A 20,935-nucleotide genomic window follows, 5' to 3' on the forward strand; every position below is an offset into this window, starting at 1 on the left:
TTCACCTAACTGTGAATATGTTGCAATATCTGCTTTTAAGGCTGCAAATGGATCTTTGTGGTCAAGCCCTCTACCTTTGTAGATTTTTTAAACCTGTGGCGCAAAATAGCATGTTGCAATTCTGATGTGGTTTCCATTTTCTGATATTTTAAACCAAATGAATTGCTTATTTGAGTCTTCTTTTTCTCACTGAATGAGACGACCTTCTTTCTCCCTTACTAAAACCATGATACCCCTGTGCCCTTTGCCATTCACTGCTGCCTTGTTCCACACTGCCATCTTCGAGTATCCTTGAAACATAGGTGTTTTGCACCCTTCATGCGCATGTGTTTCTATGACGCAAATTATGTCTCGATCTTCCGCAATAGGCCCTAACCCAGGTCCTCATCTCCATGGGTAACCTCTGCAGTTCCAACAAACTAATATTAAGGAAACCTAGGTATGACTTGATTGCTATTTATTTTGACATGCAAGACTCACATTTGAGTCTTTGTCCCTGCTTTCCCATACTGACCTTTCTTTCTGATTTCCTGTTGAAGAGTTTGTTGCCTCTTCTTTATTACCATCTTGCTGCTCTGTTTTGGAAGGAGGTCGAAATTGCGCTATCGCAGCTTTGCCTTCATAAATCCATGCTCTCTTGCCTTCATCTCTTGGTGCCCAACCTTTAAAATTTCCTCCCTTCTTTCCTCATGTTGTTTTATAGTTAAATCTTCTTCTAGGAAAAAATGAGAACCCCTCAAGAAATGTTTCTTGCTTAGAATGATATATTTATCACGCAAGCTAGACATGATGACTTTTATGGGCCTGGCTCTCTCCTCGTTAAACTTACCCACCTTCCATGCTTGGCATATTTGTCTTTGCCATAGCAACTTGTCTTTCAAGAAGTCTCTTGCAAGGTCAAGAGTACATTCATTTTTCCCATAGTCTTTCACCCCTTTAATAATTATGTTTGCTGCCCTATTTTGTCTTTCCTTGCATTCTCTATCTTGCATGTTGTCAACCTGAATATTTGTTTCTCCTTCCTTATTAGCAGAATTGCTAATAACTTGAGCCCAAATTTTTTAAACTTTGGTGGAATCTCCTTTCGTTTCTTCTCTTACTTTCTCTTCATGGTTGTTTATTTGGGAAATCATTTTCCCTTTATCCTGAGATGATTTCACATTCACCACCTCTGTACTTTCCACTACAGATTATTAAAATTATTTTAAAATAATAATTAAGAAAAAATAAAGTCATTTAATTTTTTAATTAGTCACAGATCATCCATCTTAACCTTTGATTGAAGGTTTAAACCTTATAATTAAAGTTATATAAAACTTTTAAAAATATTGTTATGGATTTGGTTAATGGTGAAGGGTGTTGATTTAAAATATATATATATATATATATATATATATATTGTTGATTATCTCCAAATTTTAAATTAAGTTATATCTTTTTTCTATTTAAACTTTATTTTGAATTTTTATCGTAAATAAAGAAGATTCATTTATGATAAGATTAATTGATTAAAAGGAAATATATAAATATTATGTCAAAATAATTTTTTTTCTTTATTTATGATAAGATTTTTTTCATGAAAGAAAAAATCAATAACTTTTTATTAAATAATAAGATGTTTATATATAGCATACGTGTCAGAGTATTCCCCATATAACAATTGTTTGATATTCAACATCATATAGAAAACCTGGGAATAACAGTCCCTAGCCCACCAAATTGTGAAAAAAAGAAAAGAAACAAGGCACGCAAGCTCGTCAAAGAACCCCAAAGGGATCACCATAAATAGTCCAACAACAGGAAACCACTCATTATTGTGTCAACACTATAAGATACTTTGACCGACAAGAAACAAACTAGAAGCTTTGCTGACCAATAAGGAAATAAACAAATATCGAGATATACTCTGACTGTCAAGATAAAGTCTGGAGGTGCTCTAATAAGCCTCTTCATCACAACAAATCAAGTTAAATAAAATAGCCAGTTTGGCCAGGATAGGGCCTAAATCATCCATCGGGACCACACTAGCCCTATTGCGCCACAACTTCCTCCTCCATAACTAAATAGGTTATACAACCCATCAACATGAGGAGCTCTATCACCACCAACTCCATACTCGTCTGCAGGTGCACCGCCTGAAACATCAACACCCCCACCTGTCTTCCATGTTGAATCTGGGAACCCACCGCAAGCCCTGTGACAGACTTTGAAACCTCTACCCATTCCCATTTCATTAGGCACAACTGGCATACCATAGGGAATCAGAATTGTAACCCTCATTGCCATAAGGATACACCACTATTTGACCATTTCCATAACCAATGACTTCATTGGGGCACTACCCACCACAACCAACGCCTTGTAGTCCCTTGGGCCATAGCCAAACATCCCAGCACCACAGGCACTCGTTGTAGCACCCCCTCCACTCACCCCCCATGGGATTTGTGGACCTACAACAGTCGCATTCCCATATCCATACACCAAAAGGGGGACCAGGCCATCCCCATAACCTCCATTAAGAAGATGGGTCGAGACCCCAACATACGCACCCATGCCATTCCCGCCACTAGGACTACCATAACCTAATCCACCGCCAAAACCTCCATTCATGTAACAACCAGGTGTGTTAGACTCATAACTGCTAGGTGGTCCAACAAATCCTGTAGGCCCATACCCATCACCTCCCTGCCTAGCAGAAAGTGGCGATGCACCACCATCTCTACCCACTCCATGATTCGAAACGTAGACTCTCATTGAACCACCAAACCCGCTTCCTCGAGAGCTCCCCATATTTTGCTCAAAACAACTCTGTCCTATGCATTGAAACCTTACAAAAACTCTCGTTGGACCACCAAACCCTCTGCCCCGAGTGCCCCCATCTTTCACTCAAATTGACTTTAACCTATTCGTTGAAACCCTGTGAAATGACATTTCATTAATGCTAAAATTAACTTATTAAAAAGAATCATATAAATATTATGTAAATTTTAAATTATTTTGGTAAAATTTAAATACATGTTACATTATGTAAGAAAATCTCATTTCAAATTTCAATAGTTTTATCAAAATTTTATACTAGCCTGAATGTATTATGTATGACTAAAAAATATGTTTCTATGGTATTTTGTGTATGATTAAAAAATATGTTTCTATGGTATTTTGTGTATGATTAAAAAATATGTTTCTAGGGTGTTTAGACATTGTTAATACATTGTTAATAGAGAGAATTTCTAAAACTTTATATACTAATTTTATTCCACAGATTTGGACTCATGTTGCATGAAAAGATGGACATAATATCCTTACAACACTTTGCCAATTTAGTTATGCATGCATGAAGAGGTATTTTTATTAAAGGGCAAGGGCAGTTGGGAATAATGATAGCCAATCAAAAAGTATTGGAATATAATTTTTGTTAGGTGTTATGGTCAAAATTTTATGGAAAAATATTAAGGATACTAATCACTTGTGATTATCGTAATTATTGGGAAATAATAATGATGAAAGAAAATATGTTGTTTAATTTTAGCAATATTTTTTATTATTCAAATTTGGTGATGCAGGGTTTTGATTAATCTTAAATTTTGATTAATTTTTTTTTATTGTTTGAATCAATTTAAAGTTAGTCAAAAACTATTATTTTAGGTATACACATTGTGAATCAAGGTAGATCTCCATTTATTTTTAAAATTTATGATTTATTCTTATAAAATTTATAAATAGAAAGAAAGTTTGTTTATGACAAGATTAGCTTATTTCGAAGGGAAACATACAAGTATTGTGTAAAGATAATTTGTCAAAAATTCAATCTTACATGGTTAGGTTAAAGTTTTGTACTTGCATTGCCAATAGAGACATTTTTTGGGACTTTACATAATAAGCTTATTTCGTGAAAAGTACTAAGAACTTGGAGTAATGTTTCATAAAGAAATGAGCATAATATCCTCACATCACTTTGCCAACTCAGTTGTACTTGCACAAAGACATATCTTTATGCAATGTTGTTAAAGGGCTAGCGGCATTTGGAATAGTGTTAATAAAGCAAATGACATTATTATCTTGACTGTATAAACACTTTAGTGCATTGGCACCAAAAGGTTGTTGGTAATTTGAGCACGAAGATAATTAAATAAGAAAATAAATACACACAAGAAGAAGAAACTAAATTTACACAAATAGACACTGGATTTACGTAGTAAAACCCTGATAGTGGGTCAAGAAAACCTCCACAGGAAAAGGGATTGGAATGCTTTATAATTCAAGGTCAACAATGACTCTCCAACAATAAAATAAGCATCACATGCTACAACATTTTGATAGGAAGACACCATTACAAAACTTCCTATCGTTACGCAACTGCCTTAATAGTAAAACAAGGCTTACTGAAGTAAATTACATTTATAAAAAAAATTAATTGTTATCATTATTAACAATCTCCACATTGAAAACAATTTTCCTAATCCCTTGCCCATGCCCATTCATCATCTTTTCTACAAGCCAAGAGAAGCCAAACACCGCCACATCTTCTTTACCAAAATTGGTTTCATGAACATGTCTGCACAATTCTCATGTGCGTGCATATTTTTTAGAGCTACTTCATTGCCATCAATTACTTGTCTTACAAAATGGTATTTTACATCAATATGTTTAGTCGTGTTGTGATAAGCCAGATTATTAGCCAACTGGATAGCACTCTGACTGTCACATAATACATTCATTTTCTCCTACATCCTTCCAAACTCACCTAGTAGACCCTTCAACCAGATTGCCTCTTTACAAGCATGTGAAGCAGCTATATATTCTGCCTTAGTAGTGGTGATGAGCCTAGTCATTGGGTAATTATATGGGCCTTAATTGGCCTTAATTCACCTCCTAGCTTAGTCAAACCAACTATTCTCACAACTTATTGCATACTTTTGATTATATTTTGTTTATGAGATGAGTTAGAGTTGGATATTTTGCTTTGTAGTCTAATGTGCATGTAATGCAGAAATAAAGGATAAAAGCAAGGAACTGTGGCAAAGACCTTGGTAAAAACTCAAATGAGACAAGGGAGAGGAATATAGGTGGCAAATCCTCCTCATTTACTACCCCTCCATTCGAATATTCCTCCATCAGCTCGGAGTGCAAACAACCAAATCATGAGGACTAAAAGACAACCGAGCAAGTGAAAGTGACAGAAACCAATTTATCTTGAGTGGGTAGCCAAGCCTCCCTAATGGGAAGGAAGTCGTTGGAGACTTCAGATGTATAAGTAGAGAGGCTTAGGATCTCAGTAGGATTCGGATTCTTATTGTAAAACTCTACTTTAGTTCTAAGCTGCAAGACTTGTGACAGTTTGTTATGTAATCCATGGTTTTTATAATAAAGATGAGTTCTGTTTTGAGCCAACACTGAGTTAACTCGGAGGGTTGGAGCTCTTGGGTTAGGGCCCAACTCGAGCAGCCAAAGCTCCTCTTTATTGTACATGTATGCTAGCATAGATTTCTGGTTATGTTCATTTGTTTAAGTGGCTTCCTAAATTCCTGTTCATTTGCTTAAGTAGCTGCATTTCCATTACAGCAATATAGCATAGCTTCCTGGTTTTCTGTTCATTTACTTAAGTAGCTGCATTCCCATTACAGTAGTGTAGCGTAGATCGGTTGCGCTTTAGTTTCCTTCCATTTGTGTGTTATTTTTCAATTAGCAGGTTATCTAGGAGAAAAAGATCACTAAGAGGTTGTCCGCAGGTGTCTCGGCCTCGCCTCCTCAGTCTGGGACCATGACTTGAGGAAGAGACCCTTCAGAAATCCCAAAAACACGGGTTTCTAGTTCTCGCATGAGCTTTGGAGTTTGTTGTTTAATGCAATTACTTGTTTCATTTCATTATCATCGTTTTCCCTCACTCTCGGTCCACCCTCACCCTCACTGGTTTTTCTGTCGTTTTCATTTGAAACCTCCTTTAGCACGTTCTTCATGCATTGTTTCCTCACCGTCTGATCCACAACAAACCTGACCAATCACCGTTTGATTCATTAGTTTACCCAACGGCCATCGCACGCGAAGTCTTCCACCTACTTTATGCACTCTAATCTCCACCGTCGATCTGTCTCTTGATCCAATGGCTATCGCGTCACCTCAATACTTTATGCGCCCCAATCTCCACCGTCGATCTGTCTAGCCTAATCCGACGACTATCGCGCAATCTCGTGCGGATTCTTGCACGATTGTTATCCGCTCGAGAGCACGTGAGAAAAGTGGTTTTCCCATGCTACGTGTCACCCAGTTAGGCTAATCGCGTGAAATTTCAAAATACAGCTTACAGCTTTGAGGGCACGCAAGAAACTGCTTACCACCTTCGAAAACCTGCTCCATCATTTCCGCACGTTTCTTTCGCGATAAGATCTCTGTCGTTCATCTGCTGATTAATCTTGTTCGTCCATCCATTCACTTAATTCCTCGCGATAAGATCTCCGTCGTTCATCTGCTTCGTTACCCTGTTCGTCCATCCATTCACTTAATTCCTCGCGATAAGACCTTTGTCGTTCATCTGCTTCGTTACCCTGTTCGTTCACCTATTCCCTAAATCGCGCGTGATAAGATCTCCGTCGTTCATCCTATTCATTAACCCTGTTCATCCATCTATTCACTTAAGCCCCCACGATAAGATATTTGTCGTCTATCTTTTGTTCATTGATGGATCCAACGGTCCCTATGCACTATTGCGTCCTTACGTCCTCCTTTCACCAATTTCGATCTCCAACTGCTCTTCCGCTTGAAAACAAATTTAGTTTAGTTCCTTTGCTTACACCTTAGTATAGTTTAATGCTCTTTACCTCTGCAACTTAGATAGCAGCATTAGGTTAGTGTTGATTTATCAATTTTGTTTAGCATAGCTGTTTAGATGGTTAGTTAGGTTATGGTGTGGCTTAGCATTACATGTTGTTTTATTCATTACTGCAGTAGAGTAGCTCTCTCTTAAAATAGATTTGCTCTTCTTCCATCAAAGAATTAAGCTTCTTCTGACCCTATAGAAGTCTGGCTTGGAACCCCTGGGGTCTCTTGCCAGATGAGCAATGACAACAGGCAGGACCTTCACTTTTACTTGTGCATATAGCATTGTCACCTCCAAGTTTGTACGAACCCCGGGTTGATAAGTAAAGCTGGTAGCCTTGGGAGTTGCAGCATTCTTGTTGCAATACCTAGGCTCATCACTTTTTGGCGTCGTTGCCGGGGAGGTGTCTAAGTAGAATGTGATTACTGCTTTCTTCTATTTCTAGTCTCCAATTTTCTTCCATTAGTTTATTTCTGCAAAAGTAATCTAGTTTCTTCCTTTCTTTCAGTTGTCATTATCTGCTTTCCTTTCCATTCTGCAAGTAGAATTTCAATTCAACAAGTAGTTTCTTTGTTAGTAGCTTCCTTTCTTTCATTTGTCATTATCTGCTTTCCTTTTCATTCTGCAAGTAGAATTTCAATTCAGCAAGTAGTCTTTTTCTATCAGTAGTCTTCCTTCAATCAACAATTTCATTCTGCAAGTAGAATTTCAATTCAGCAAGTAGTTTTTCTTGTTAGTGGTTTTTCATTCAATCAGCAATTTCCTTTCTGCAAAGTACTTTCCGGTTTAAAAAATAAAATAAAAAATAAAATAAAAAATAAAAAATCTTACAAAAACCAACCCAAAAACATTTACTTTCACGCCTCATAGGAATAGGGACATTTCAGGGAAATTCTTGTCAAATACCCCCACTGCATCCAACAGTCAACCTTCTCTCTTCTTCAGTGACGGTGAATTGGAAGACCCTTTAGGTGAGCAACCTTACATATTTGAGGAACCTACAGGGGAAGAAGAAGAGGAAGAACCCATTCCTACTGAACCAATGGCTGAAAACCAAAATGACAGAGGAAATAGAGAGAGAATTGAGGGTGCCTTCCCCATTAGGGAGACCAATGGGGACACTAAGATGAAGAATATAAGCCCCTCTGCTCTACCTCATTTCCATGGCTTGACCATAGAGGACCTTGACACTTTCCTATTTGAGTTTGTTGTTATATGTTGAACCTATGACTATACAGATGATGAGCAAAAGTTAAAATTGTTTCCATCTACCCTCAAGGATGCAGCATTGCGCTGGTTCATGGGTTTACCTGGAGATAGCATCACAAATTGGGCTCAGATGCAACAGGATTTTAACAACAAATATAGGGACTACTATAGGTCAAAGGATACTAAAGAAGATATTTTCAGGATGACCATAGGCCAGGATGAATCCTTAGAAGACTATGAAGAAAGATTCCAGCTCAGTTACAAAAGGGTCAGGTGCACACTTGACCCTGAGTCACTGAAGTTGGTCCTGCTTAGAGGAGTAAGGGAGGATCTTCTGGATACCTTACATATGATAGTAGGAGGAGATATCTACCAATTACCCTATGAGGATATTAAGACTGTCTTTAGAAACCATTCTAGGGCAACCAGGAAAAAGGGTAGGGGTAGTCAACCTATGGCCAATACATCATCCTCCAACTCATCCATCAAGGGTGAAATTGGAAATATGCTGGAAGATTTCAAAAGTGATATGCTGCAAACCCTTGCCTTGCAATTGGACACCATGAACATCAAAAGGAAGCAAGAGGAAGCAGAGAGAGCCTTGGCCATCTTTTGTCCTAGATGCACTAGGAGGCATCCTAGGAACGAATGTCCATTGAACTGTATTAAGATTTGCTCAGTCTGTGAAGAAAACCACTCCATAGACAAGTGCCCTTCTTTACCTGGACTCAAAGTTGTATATCAAGGAGCTGAAGGGATCGCTGTGCTACATCAACCAAAGGAGACCTCCTGGGCCTAGACCATACCAGCAGGCTATGCAAGGGTCATCCCATGCATATTACAACACCAACCAAACCGCAGTTATACCTTCTTGGGAACCCCCTGCTCATCCTTTCTGGTCTACACTCCCTCCTTGGTTCTATACATCTTAGTATCATTCATAGCCAGCCAACCAATCATTTCAATTTTATGTTCAACCACAACCTTAGTGGAATACTCGACTCCAGGGGTGGAGGCCCCAATTCAATAATGTTCCAGCCCTATTGCCTCCACCACCTGCCCAACCACAACTCCTGTACTCTGCTCCCTCCAAGCAACCCTAGATGCCTGCCCAGCCAAATCTGAACCCAAACAATAGGCAGGCTCACCAAGTATACAGGGGAGAGACATCATACCCAACTTATGTTGTAGAAATCCAGGAGATCAACCTAAGATCTGGGAGAATTCTCCCAAATAACCAACCTCCCTCTCCACACAAGGAGGTTGAGGAAGAAAGAGAGGAAAGAAACCTTAAAGTAAATCCACCCTTTCCTGAGAAATTAGCCTAACCACTCCAGCCTACCCCAGAAGAAACTGAACTTTTGGGAGAATTGAAAAATCTATGTGTAAAGATCCCCCTTCTCCAGGCAATCAAGGATGTTCCCATTTACAATAAGTTGATTAAGGAGAAGTGCTTCAAGCATCCAGGAAGAAGAAAAAGGGATGCCCCTACCATTAATTTCATTGGGCAGTTGTCTGACTTAATGCTGGGGCAGGTAATATGTCCAAAATATTTGGACCCTGGAAGCCCTATAGTAGATGTGCACATCAATGGCACCATTGTCCCACACACTCTGATTGATCTTGGGGCTGCCATTAATGTGATGACCAAGGACACCATGCTCAAGCTCAACCTCCAAGGGTCATTGAGGAAGACCACAACAGTTCTGCAACTTGCAGACCGTTCCACAGTCACCCCTGAGGGAATTGTGGAGGATGTGATGGTCAACTGACTCCTAGGAGTACCCTACAGATTTCCTAGTTCTCCAACCTAAGGCTAAGCTTACTGGTTACCCTCTCATCCTTGGGAGGCCATGGTTGGCCACAACTGATGCTTACATTAGTTGCAGAGCTGGGAATATGACCATCAAGAATGGGCATATGTCCAAACAGTTAGTCATATACCCTCCTGCTCAACCTATTCTAGAGCATGATTTACCTTTATTGTCAGAGGAGGAGGAAGAAGATGAGGTTTATTCTGCCCAACTTTATGCTTTGGAAGCAACCATAGGAGGAGGACAACAAGATGAGGATGACTTAATTGAACACCTGCTCCAAAGTCCAACTCCTAGTTCACTACCATTAGAAGAAGAAGTAAGGGAAACCCAGAACAATCATCCAATTGACTTATGCTTGGCCAATTCCAACCCACTCCATGTCAAAACCATAGAATTTGGCCCAGAGAAAACTTTGAAAATTAATCCATCTCTTTCTGCTTTAGAAGAGGAAAAGCTATGCAACATGTTGAGAGAAAACCTAGAAGCCTTTGCTTGGAGTTATAAGGAAATGAAGGGAGTACACCCCTTAGTGTGTACTCACCACATATACATCAAAGAAGGTTGCAAGCCAGTCAGACAACCACAAAGGAGGATGAATCCAACTCTTAAAAAACATAGTCAAAGAAGAACTGCAAAAACTGCTAGATGCAAGATTCATTTACCCTATCTCTGACAGTGAGTGGGTCTCTCCTTTAGTGTTAGTTCCCAAGAAAAATGGTAAGTGGAGGATTTGTGTTGATTATAGGGAGTTGAACAAAGCCACAAAGAATGATCATTTTCCCCTACCCTTCATTGACCAAGTGCTAGATGGCCTAGCAAGGAAGAAGTTTTTTTTCCTTCTTAGATGGATTCAGTGGGTACAACCAAATCCAAATCTACCCAGAAGACCAAGATAAGACCACATTCACTTATCCTTGGGGTACTTTTGCCTATAGGGTCCTTCCTTTTGGCCTATGCAATGCTCTTGCCACTTTCCAGGGAGAAGTCTTGAGTATTTTTGTTGAATTAGTACATGATGCTGTGGAAATCTATATGGATGACTTTACACCTTATGGCTATGATTTTCAAGAAGCCCTGATTAACCTAGGCAAAGTATTGCATAAATGCATTGAAATGAACCTATCTCTTAGTCCAGAAAAATGTGAATTCTTAATGACTAAAGGGACCGTGCTAGGCCATTCAATATCTCAACAATGACTGCAAGTGGACCCAAACAAAATAACAATCATCCAAAGGGTCCCGCCTCCACAAAAGCAGAGAGATGTCAAGAGTTTCTTAGGGTTAGCTGGATACTACAGAAGGTTCATAAAGGACTTCAGCAAGTTGGCCTCTCTTTTATTTGGGTTGTTGACCAAAGATTCTTAGTTTATATGGTCAAAGAGCTGTCAAGAGGCCTTAGACATTGTAAAGGGTAAGTTAACCACTGCACCAATCCTTAGAGGCCCAAACTGGACCCTCCCTTTTCATATTCATGCTGAGGCCTCACACAAAGCCATAGGAGTAGCCTTAGGCCAGGAAGAGGAGAAATTGCCCTATGCCATCTATTTTATCAGTGAGAACCTATCAAAGGCTGAGCTAAACTATACTGTGACCGAAAAGGAACTCCTGGCTGTTGTGCATTCATTAAACAAATTTAGGCATTACATTACAGGCTATCAAACATTTGTGCATGTTGATCATGCTGCAATCAAATATTTAATGAACAAACCACATGTGAATGCTAGAATTATAAGATGGTTGCTTTCGACTTAGTTACCGGAGAATCCACAATAAGAACCATTTTCTGCCAACGTTTCAAATCCCAACTGGGATCCATCATCAGGACAACTTGAATGCTTGATAGAAGAAGAGCTTAGCTGAGCGATTAAATAGTAATGAGGAGAGTAAAATGAGATGAAAGTCGGCTCTCAATATCTGATTGATGAGAGTCGGCTGTTACAAATTATTTTAATTAATTAAATTATTTTAATTAATTAATAATAATCTTTTAATAATTAGTTACTTTTAATATAATATGATAGTTATTGTTAATATTACTTATATTATTAATTATTATTATTAATATAATAAATAATAAAAATTATAATTATAATTTAATAATAATTAGTATTAATGATATTATAATAATCATAGTTAGTGTTAAAAATATTAATCTTTAGGATATTGTATTAATATTTAATTTTTATAATAAAGGTTTGATCATTAATATTTATTACTAAAATTAATTGTACTTATTAATATTATTATCATTAATTATTATTATTAATGATAATTAGAATTAATATTAATAATAATAATTATTATATTATTATTATTATTATTATTATTATTATTAATGTTATTATTATTAATATTGTTATTAAGATGGTTGCTTTTATTACAGTAGTTTGATCTAACTATTGTTGATAAGTCTGATAAGGAAAATGTTGTTGCAGACTTTCTATCTAGGATGAATCTCCTTGCAGGTGAAGAAGGAATGGTGGATGACCAGTTACTAGATGAGCATTTGTTTTCTATTTCAGTTCTCTCCCCATGGTTTGTTGATATAGCAAACTATTTGGCATCAACACAATTCCCACCAAACTTTCCCTCCAAAGAAAAGAGCAAGATAGTCAGAAAAAGTGGCCCCTTCACCTGGATTGGGGGCAATCTGTTCAAACTTGGCCCAAATCAAATCTTGAGAAGGTGTGTAAGGGAAGAGGAAGTTTTTGACATCCTTTTGACCTGTCATGATGGGCCTTCTGGAGGTCACTTTGCAGCAAAGAGGACAGCATTCAAAGTGTTGCAAGCAGGCTATTATTGGCCTACTCTTCATTAAGATGTGAAAAAGTACATTAGTCAATGTGATCGGTGTTAAAAGATGGGAAAGCCTACTCCAAGAGATGAAATGCCCCTACAACCTCAAATGACTTTTGAACCATTTGACAAGTGGGGCATGGACTTCATTGGGCCTATCAACCCTCCTTCAAAGCAAAAGCAGTACATTATTGTGTGCACTGTTTATTTGACTAAGTGCGCTGAAACCAAGGCGATTAAGGCAGCAACAGAAGAGAAGGTGGCTGAGTTCCTAAGGGAGAATGTATTCTACAAATTTGGGTACCCTAGAGAGCTAGTCACAGACCAAGGCAGCCAATTTACCTCCAGCATGATTGAAGAACTACTCAACCATCACAAAATCAAGCATAGGACCTCCAATCCTTATCATCCACAAGCTAATGGGCAAGTGGAGGTGACCAACAGGGCACTGGAGAACATCTTAACCAAGGTAGTGAGTAGCAGCAGGAAGGATTGGGCAGAGAGACTAGTTGAGGCCACCTAGGCCTATAATACAACATGGAAGACCACCACTGGATTTACACCCTTTATGGCTTGGATGAATTCAAAATGCAAGCCCTCCTACATACAGAGATAGTTCAGCTTTAGAGGAAGATCTTGCATGACAAACATATCAAGGAGAAGCAATTTCAAGAGGGAGATTGGGCATTGTTATATGATTCTAGGTATGATTCTAGGAGAAGCAATTTCAAGAGGGAGATTGGACATTGTTATATGATTCTAGGTATAAAGACTTCAAGGGCAAGCTAAGGACAAGATGGCTCGGACCTTATGTGGTGGAAAGATGCCATGATAATGGTTCAGTGCAAATCAGAACTATAGATGAAGAAGCCATTCCATTGCTTGTTAATGGACACCAATTGAAAATGTACAAGAGGCCTTTATCAAAACAAGAGTTCATTGACAATATCAATAAGACAGTGATGATGGTGGAGCAAGTTCTAGCTCCTCCCTCATCAGGGCACTGAAAAAGAGAAAAAAGAATAAGGATTCAGGTGAAAACCTCCATGAGGCGCCTGAGTCCCATCTTTGGGTTGAAAACCTCGTAAGGCGGCCCAAGGATGAGAAAAAATGAAAAAGAGTAAGAAGATCCCTAGGTGAAAACCTTCCTTGAGGCGCCTAGGGAAGATATCTAGGGTGAAAACCTCTCTGAGGCAGCCTAGGTGTTTTAATATATATATATATATATATATATATATATATATATATATATATATACAATGATCCGAGATATCAGCATGCACCTGAGCAATAAATTATCTGATGAATTTTTGTACATGACAGCAACAGTTTTTTGTAATCTTTAAACATGTCTGAACAGCTAGGAAAGCCGGAAGGCATTTTTGTAAACATGTTTTTTATAGAATACTGGAAGATGACCCTGCGCGGTACATCTGATCTGATATACATGAACTGAATCCTTTTTGTAACTAACAGGCACACTGTGAATAGTGACCTCAGGCATATGCGTATAGCATCTACAATATGTAATTTTCCATATAATGAAAATTATGGATTTTTCCAGTGGAAAAATAAAAATAAAATATATATATATATATATATATATATATATAATAAAAGAAAAAAGACATAATTTTTATTTGCAAGTGGGTGAGAAAGACAATCAAGGAGCAAAGAGAAGATCCAAAGGGAACCCTGCCTCACATATATTCATCTCCTCCACTCCTTACCATGCATCCCTCCATCAATTCCATTGTTTTTTTACTTCATTGCTTCAATTTAAGGTGAAGATTGTGTTTTCTACAGGATCCCCTGAATGGTAGGTTGGTTAGGTCCCCAAAATTCATTCTAGACATGATCTAACCCCTCACCTCATCCATTACCATCATCCCTGCACTCACACACACTCCTACTCCCTCTGTCCATTCATTACAACATCCTCACATGATCCAGGTGGATATTGGTGGCCACCTGCCAAGTCCACTTGGACCCCCACCATTGTCTTTCTCAGCATTTTCAGTTTCCTTAATTGTAGCACAACTTACTATTTTTAGTATTTTTTCGGGTCCTGAACTTCCGGAGTCGTTTTGAGGCCCTAAACGACGTTTTTTGGGGAATCCGGGGGCAACATCGGTCCATTCCAACAATGATAGTGCTCGGATAGATCTTTCTAACGAGCTATTGTATGCGTCAAACGGAGATCATATGCAAAAGTTACGACCTCGGGAAGTTGATGTACCAATTTACCCCAAACGGGGCCCACAGTTTTGGCGTTTCATCTCCTAGGGTTAGGTTTTGGAATGTGAAGGGTTTTCCATTGTTTCTCAACAATAAATAGGCCTTCGAGCCTCATTGTAACATAGTTCAGAGGCATGTAGCCATCACATCTCTTCTCAGAGATAAGCTACCATCGCCCTAGCTGGTTTATTTCCATTTCTGGTTGTAAGCATATTTCAGTATTTTCCATTAATGAAATGAAGTATTATTTCCGCTGCATCTTTGTGTATATGGTTATCTCTGTAATTTGTTGCGTTCCTGTTTAAATCCGGATCAGTGGTATCAGAGCGGTCTGCTTTTTCTCTGTTTTTCTTTGCATGTCCCCAACAAGGCCGGGATATAAGGAGTTAGGGCTTGAACTGGTTGAACCCTTGCAAGACCAGCCTCGCAAATCCTGACGGCCTCCCATGGCGGACGAGAAGAAAGACGAGGGGGCAGGAGATCCCATCAAAATCTTGCTCGAAGAAGCCCTCGAATGACAACGGAACGCGATGATGGACAGCTTTGCCCAGATCCTTCAGCGGCTACCCAGAAGCGGCGCATCGGCTTCCAGCAGCTACTCTGGAAACGCCACACCCTTCAAGGTACAAGTTAATTTTGAAATCCCCATATTCGAGGGTCAGATAGACGCAGATGCCATAGATAAATGGTTAAATCTACTAGAGGGTTATTTTTCTGTTCATGAATTTTCGAGTCGGGAAAATATTGTTTTTGCTCTCCTCAAAGCAGCCCCCCACGTCAAGGACTGGTGGGAAACCTAATGCGAGCAGAAGGATGAAAGTACTGGCTCACTATTTTCAGCCGCACCCACCTGGGATTCGTTCCGGGATGCCGTCAAGGAGTAGTACTACCCTGTTGGAAGCTATGAGGATGAATACATAAAGTGGACCACGCTGCGGCAGGGAAGGGACCAAGACGTGCCGGAGTTCACCAATCTTTTCCATACCCTTCGCACAAAGTTGGGTATCAAGGATTCGGAGCAACATTTGATACTCAAATACCGTCGCTGCCTGCACAAGTACATTCAGGAAAAAATACAATTCCTAAACATCCCCTCGCTCGGCGCAGCATACCGATATGCCGTCAAGGTCGAGCAGAAGTTTAAACAAAAGAAGCGAGACTTTGGATCTGCGAATCCAAAGCAGGGGAAAGGTGCCTCGAAACCACAGAACAAAGGACAAAGCCAAGGTGGGACAACCCAAGACAACCAGCCGAAGCTGCAAGCAAAGAACAGCGCCGTGAAGCCGAGAAAGGACACTGGAAAATGGTGCGAGTTCCATAAGAGCTCCACTCACAACACAAGTGAGTGTCGGGCCAAGCAGTCACTGGTGGCTGAGCTAAAGGTTTCAGAATCAGATGCATGTTCCGACTCTGAGTCAGAACCCGATAAGGGGTATGAAAAAGGGAAGCAGATCATTGATGCAGATCCCAGCGCCACTGTTGCTACTGCAAAGATCCAGAAAAATGAACCCGAAGATCCAGAGGAGGAGGAGCATCTCTTCCACTCTCAGATGTGGGTAAAGGGCTCCCCGATACAGTTCATTGTTGATAGCGGGAGTCAAAAGAACCTCATTTCGGCAGAGGTCGTGAAGCGGTTGGGCTTACCGACCACAGCACATCCACAACCATACACCATTGGGTGGCTTCACCAAGGACAAGATCTTCGCGTAAGCCAGCAGTGTCGCCTTCCATACAACATCAAGCCCTTCATAGATGAGGTATTGTGTGACATTGCTCCCCTTGAAGTTTGTGATGTATTACTAGGACAACCATACTTGTGGAAGCGACATGCTGTGTATGAATCAAGGCCCCGTGCTGTTATTATTACATTGGGAAATAAGTTGTTCAGGATACCAGAGGTAGCACCACCTGCCGCCATGTCTTTGATTACTGCAAAACAATGCAGTAAGATCATTTCCAAAACCAGGAAATTTGTTTTCCTGATGATACGCCCTCAAGGAAAGAAGAAGACAGTGGCCGCGGCCTCCAGACGGGGTCCCTCTGCACGACAACTACAGATGGACAAGATTGTGGAGGAGTACGAGGACATCTTCACCTCCCCGGCAGGGGTTCCTCTGCACTGTCAAGTCAAGCACCCCATCGATCTGACCCCAGGTGCGCCGCTACCCAATGGACCAATTTATCGATGCTCCGTTCTGGAGAACAATGAAATCAAGAGGCAGATTCAGGAGCTCCTGCAGAAAGGTCACATCCGTCCGAGTTCATCGCCCTGTGGGAGCCCGATTGTGTTGGTACAGAAGAAGGATGGGACGTGGAGACTCTGTATTGACTATCGGGCGCTGAACAAGATCACTGTCCGTAATAGGTACCCGATCCCGCGGATTGATGACCTCCTAGACCAACTAAAGGGGGCGAAATATTTCAGCAAGATCGATCTGAAGTCAGGATATCACCAGGTACCAATCGAACCCTCTGATGTGTGGAAGACTGCCTTCAAATCCAAGGAGGGCCTCTTCGAATGGTTGGTCATGCCTTTCGGATTGACGAATGCTCCTGCAACCTTTATGAGGCTAATGGATGACATCTTGCGGCCATTCACCAACTCCTTTGTAGTAGTATACTTGGATGACATTCTGATCTTCAGCCAGAGTTGGGAAGAGCACCTCCACCACATCCGACAGGTTCTCCAAACACTGCGGCAACATAAGCTATGTGCCAATTTGGAGAAATGCACTTTTGGCATGACCCAGGTTCAGTATCTGGGATACATCATTGATGAACAAGGGGTGCATGTCGATCCAGCCAAGATCCAAGTCATTCGGGATTGGCCCTCTCCAACCAATCTAACAGAGCTCCGCAGCTTTCTAGGTCTTGCCAACTTCTACCGCAGGTTTGTGTTGGGGTTTTCTCATATTTCTTGGCCCTTGAGTCAGGTCACCAAGGGAGGGGCGAAAGCAAAATTCTTTTGGTCGGAATCTCAACAGAAGGCATTCGGGGAGTTGAAGGATCGCCTCTGCACGGCACCAGTGCTCGCGTTACCAGATTTACAACAACCATTTGAGGTCGAGACAGATGCCTCTGACTATGCTATTGGGGCAGTCCTTACTCAACATGGACATCCAGTGGCATATCACAGTGAAACACTTTCAGACACAGTCCGGAAGTACCCCACTTATGATAAAGAGATGTATTCCATTCTACAGGCCTGCCGACAATGGAAGCATTACATTTTGGGGAAGGAAACGGTCATCCACACAGACCACCGACCCCTGCAGTTCATACAGACCCAAGGGAAATTGCAGAATGATCGCCATCAGAAGTGGTCTACATACCTGCAACAGTTCCACTTGAATATCAAGTATAAGAAGGGCAGCACCAATAATGTTGCAGATTGCCTCAGTCAACCACCGATCATGGCGTTAACCACCGTGCTCAACTCTTGTGGGCACGAGACTTCTGATTGGCCACTTCTCTACAAAAGCGACCCAAAATTCGGCCACACATACCAGACACTCTTGGAGGGTCGGCGTGTTGCAGATTTTCACCTCCAGGATGCCCTTTTATGCCACCTCGGTCACCTTTGTGTTCCTTCAAGCGAGCGTGCCAAGATGATTTAGGAAGCACACTACAGTCGGGCTGCTGGGCATTTCGGGGTCGAGAAAACAGTGGCAGTACTGCAAAATTATTTCTATTGGCCGAATCTTCGACAGGATGTTGGGAAGTACATCAGATCATGTACTGCCTGTGCCATTACCAAACCGACCATTAAGAAGCACGGCCTCTATACCCCGTTGCCTACCCCTAGTCGACCTTGGGAATCCATCTCCATGGATTACATGTCAAGCCTTCCTTCCACTAAGCATGGAAATGACTGTGTTTTTGTGGTCGTCGACTGGTTCTCGAAGATGGCCATTATGGTGGCTTGCAAGAAGAATATCACAGCAGAAGCCACTGCTAAACTCTTCTTTGAACGAGTGTGGGTGCACTTTGGGATCCCACAGTCTATCATCTCAGATCGGGACAGTCGGTTTCTCAGCACATTTTGGTCCAGTCTCTGGTCAATGCTGGACACCAAACTCACGAAGTCCACAGCCTTCCATCCTCAAACTGATGGCCAGACAGAGGTTGTCAATAGGATGATTGTGCACATCCTGCGTATGTATAACTCAAAGCATCCACGCACATGGGACGAGAGCCTCCCCTATGTTCAGCACAGCTACAACCGAGCTCTTCACAGCTCCACTGGCCATAGCCCTTTTCAGGTGGGTTTGGGATTCCAGCCACTATGCCCCATTGATGTGGCCATGCCACTTGCAGCTACTCACATGAATTCAGCTCATGTCCAGTCCGAAACAGATAAGGCCACCAGCTTCATTGAGCACATCCAACATATTCGCCAGCAGGTCCATGACATTCTTGAGAAATCAAATGCCAAGTACAAGCAGCGACATGATCAACATCGGGTGCCACACAAGTTTCAGGTGGGCGACAAAGTCTGGTTGCATTTGCAAAAGGAACGCCTTACTGGAGCCTATCGGAAATTGAGACCACTCCGATATGGTCCTTACACCATTACTAAGGCTGTGGGAGACAATGCATTTGAGCTCAGCATTCCCCCATTCCTTGGCCTGCACCCAGTGTTCAATGTGGACCGCCTGCGGCCATACTTTCCACCATTGCTAGACACATCCGACATTGCAGAACAGCTCACACCCACAGAATTAAATCCAGATTGCATGGAACAAGCTGCAACTGATCGGATCATGGACACACAGATCAAGAACACTCGCCAACAGAATATCCAACTGTATCGAGTTGTCAAAGCAGGCCAACTCCTTCACCAGGGCAAGTGGCTCACCAGGGAACAAGTTCAGCAAAAGTTTCCTCATCTCATGGAGGAGCTCAACGCAATGGGGACCATTGCTTCCTAAGGGGGGAGGAATGATCCAGGTGGATATTGGTGGCCACCTGCCAAGTCCACCTGGACCCCCACCATTGTCTTTCTCAGCATTTTCAGTTTCCTTAATTGTAGCACAACTTACTATTTTTAGCAGTTTTTCGGGTCCTGAACTTCCGGAGCCGTTTTGAGGCCCTAAACGACGTTTTTTGGGGAATCAGGGGGGCAACATGGGTCCATGGATAGTGCTCGGATAGATCTTTCTAACGAGCTATTGTACGCGTCAAACGGAGATCATATGCAAAAGTTACGACCCCGGGAAGTTGATGTACCAATTTACCCCAAACGGGGCCCACAGTTTTGGCGTTTCATCTCCTAGGGTTAGGTTTTGGAATGTGAAGGGTTTTCCATTGTTTCTCAACAATAAATAGGCCTTCGAGCCTCATTGTAACATAGTTTAGAGGCATGTAGCCATCACATCTCTTCTTAGAGATAAGCTACCATCGCCCTAGCTGGTTTATTTCCATTTCTGGTTGTAAGCATATTTCAGCATTTTCCATTAATGAAATGAAGTATTATTTCCGCTGCATGTTTGTGTATATGGTTATCTCTGTAATTTGTTGTGTTCCTGTTTAAATCCGGATCATCACAACACCATCCAACAACATGATCAAGAAATTCTAAGGGAGACACCAAACATTGCCAAGTGGTAATCCAGGAGCTACACAGCAACAACATCAGATCTGCAGTCACAGACACCATCAGCAGACAACAGAGGAGGAAGAAGAATGACCATGCAGCAAATGAACAACGCAACACCTCTGATCCTCAACAAACTACAGCATGGCATCGAGACCACAGGTAAGTATCCCACTCACTCACTCATATGCATCATTTGATCAAAAGTTGTAGAGGTTATGAGGTAGTTGGTTTGTAAGTGAAAAAGTGGCCAGTTAACTTGGTCACCTTCGTTTAGTCATCACATACAAAGCAGGGTGTCCTCTCACACATGACTGCAGTCAGCTCAAAGAACAGAGGAGGAATAGGACAAGAAGTGGTTAACTATGGATTTAACAACTATGGGAGATGATTGCAAGGAGTGGGAATGATGAGGTCGTATAAAGGGAAACAAAACATTGTTTGCATGCATTCATGCATTCCACC

This window comes from Pinus tabuliformis, chromosome 3_2, assembly GCF_031772625.1.
Source record: "Pinus tabuliformis cultivar Carrire ecotype Pingquan chromosome 3_2, CPIR1, whole genome shotgun sequence".
Taxonomy (NCBI): domain Eukaryota; kingdom Viridiplantae; phylum Streptophyta; class Pinopsida; order Pinales; family Pinaceae; genus Pinus; species Pinus tabuliformis.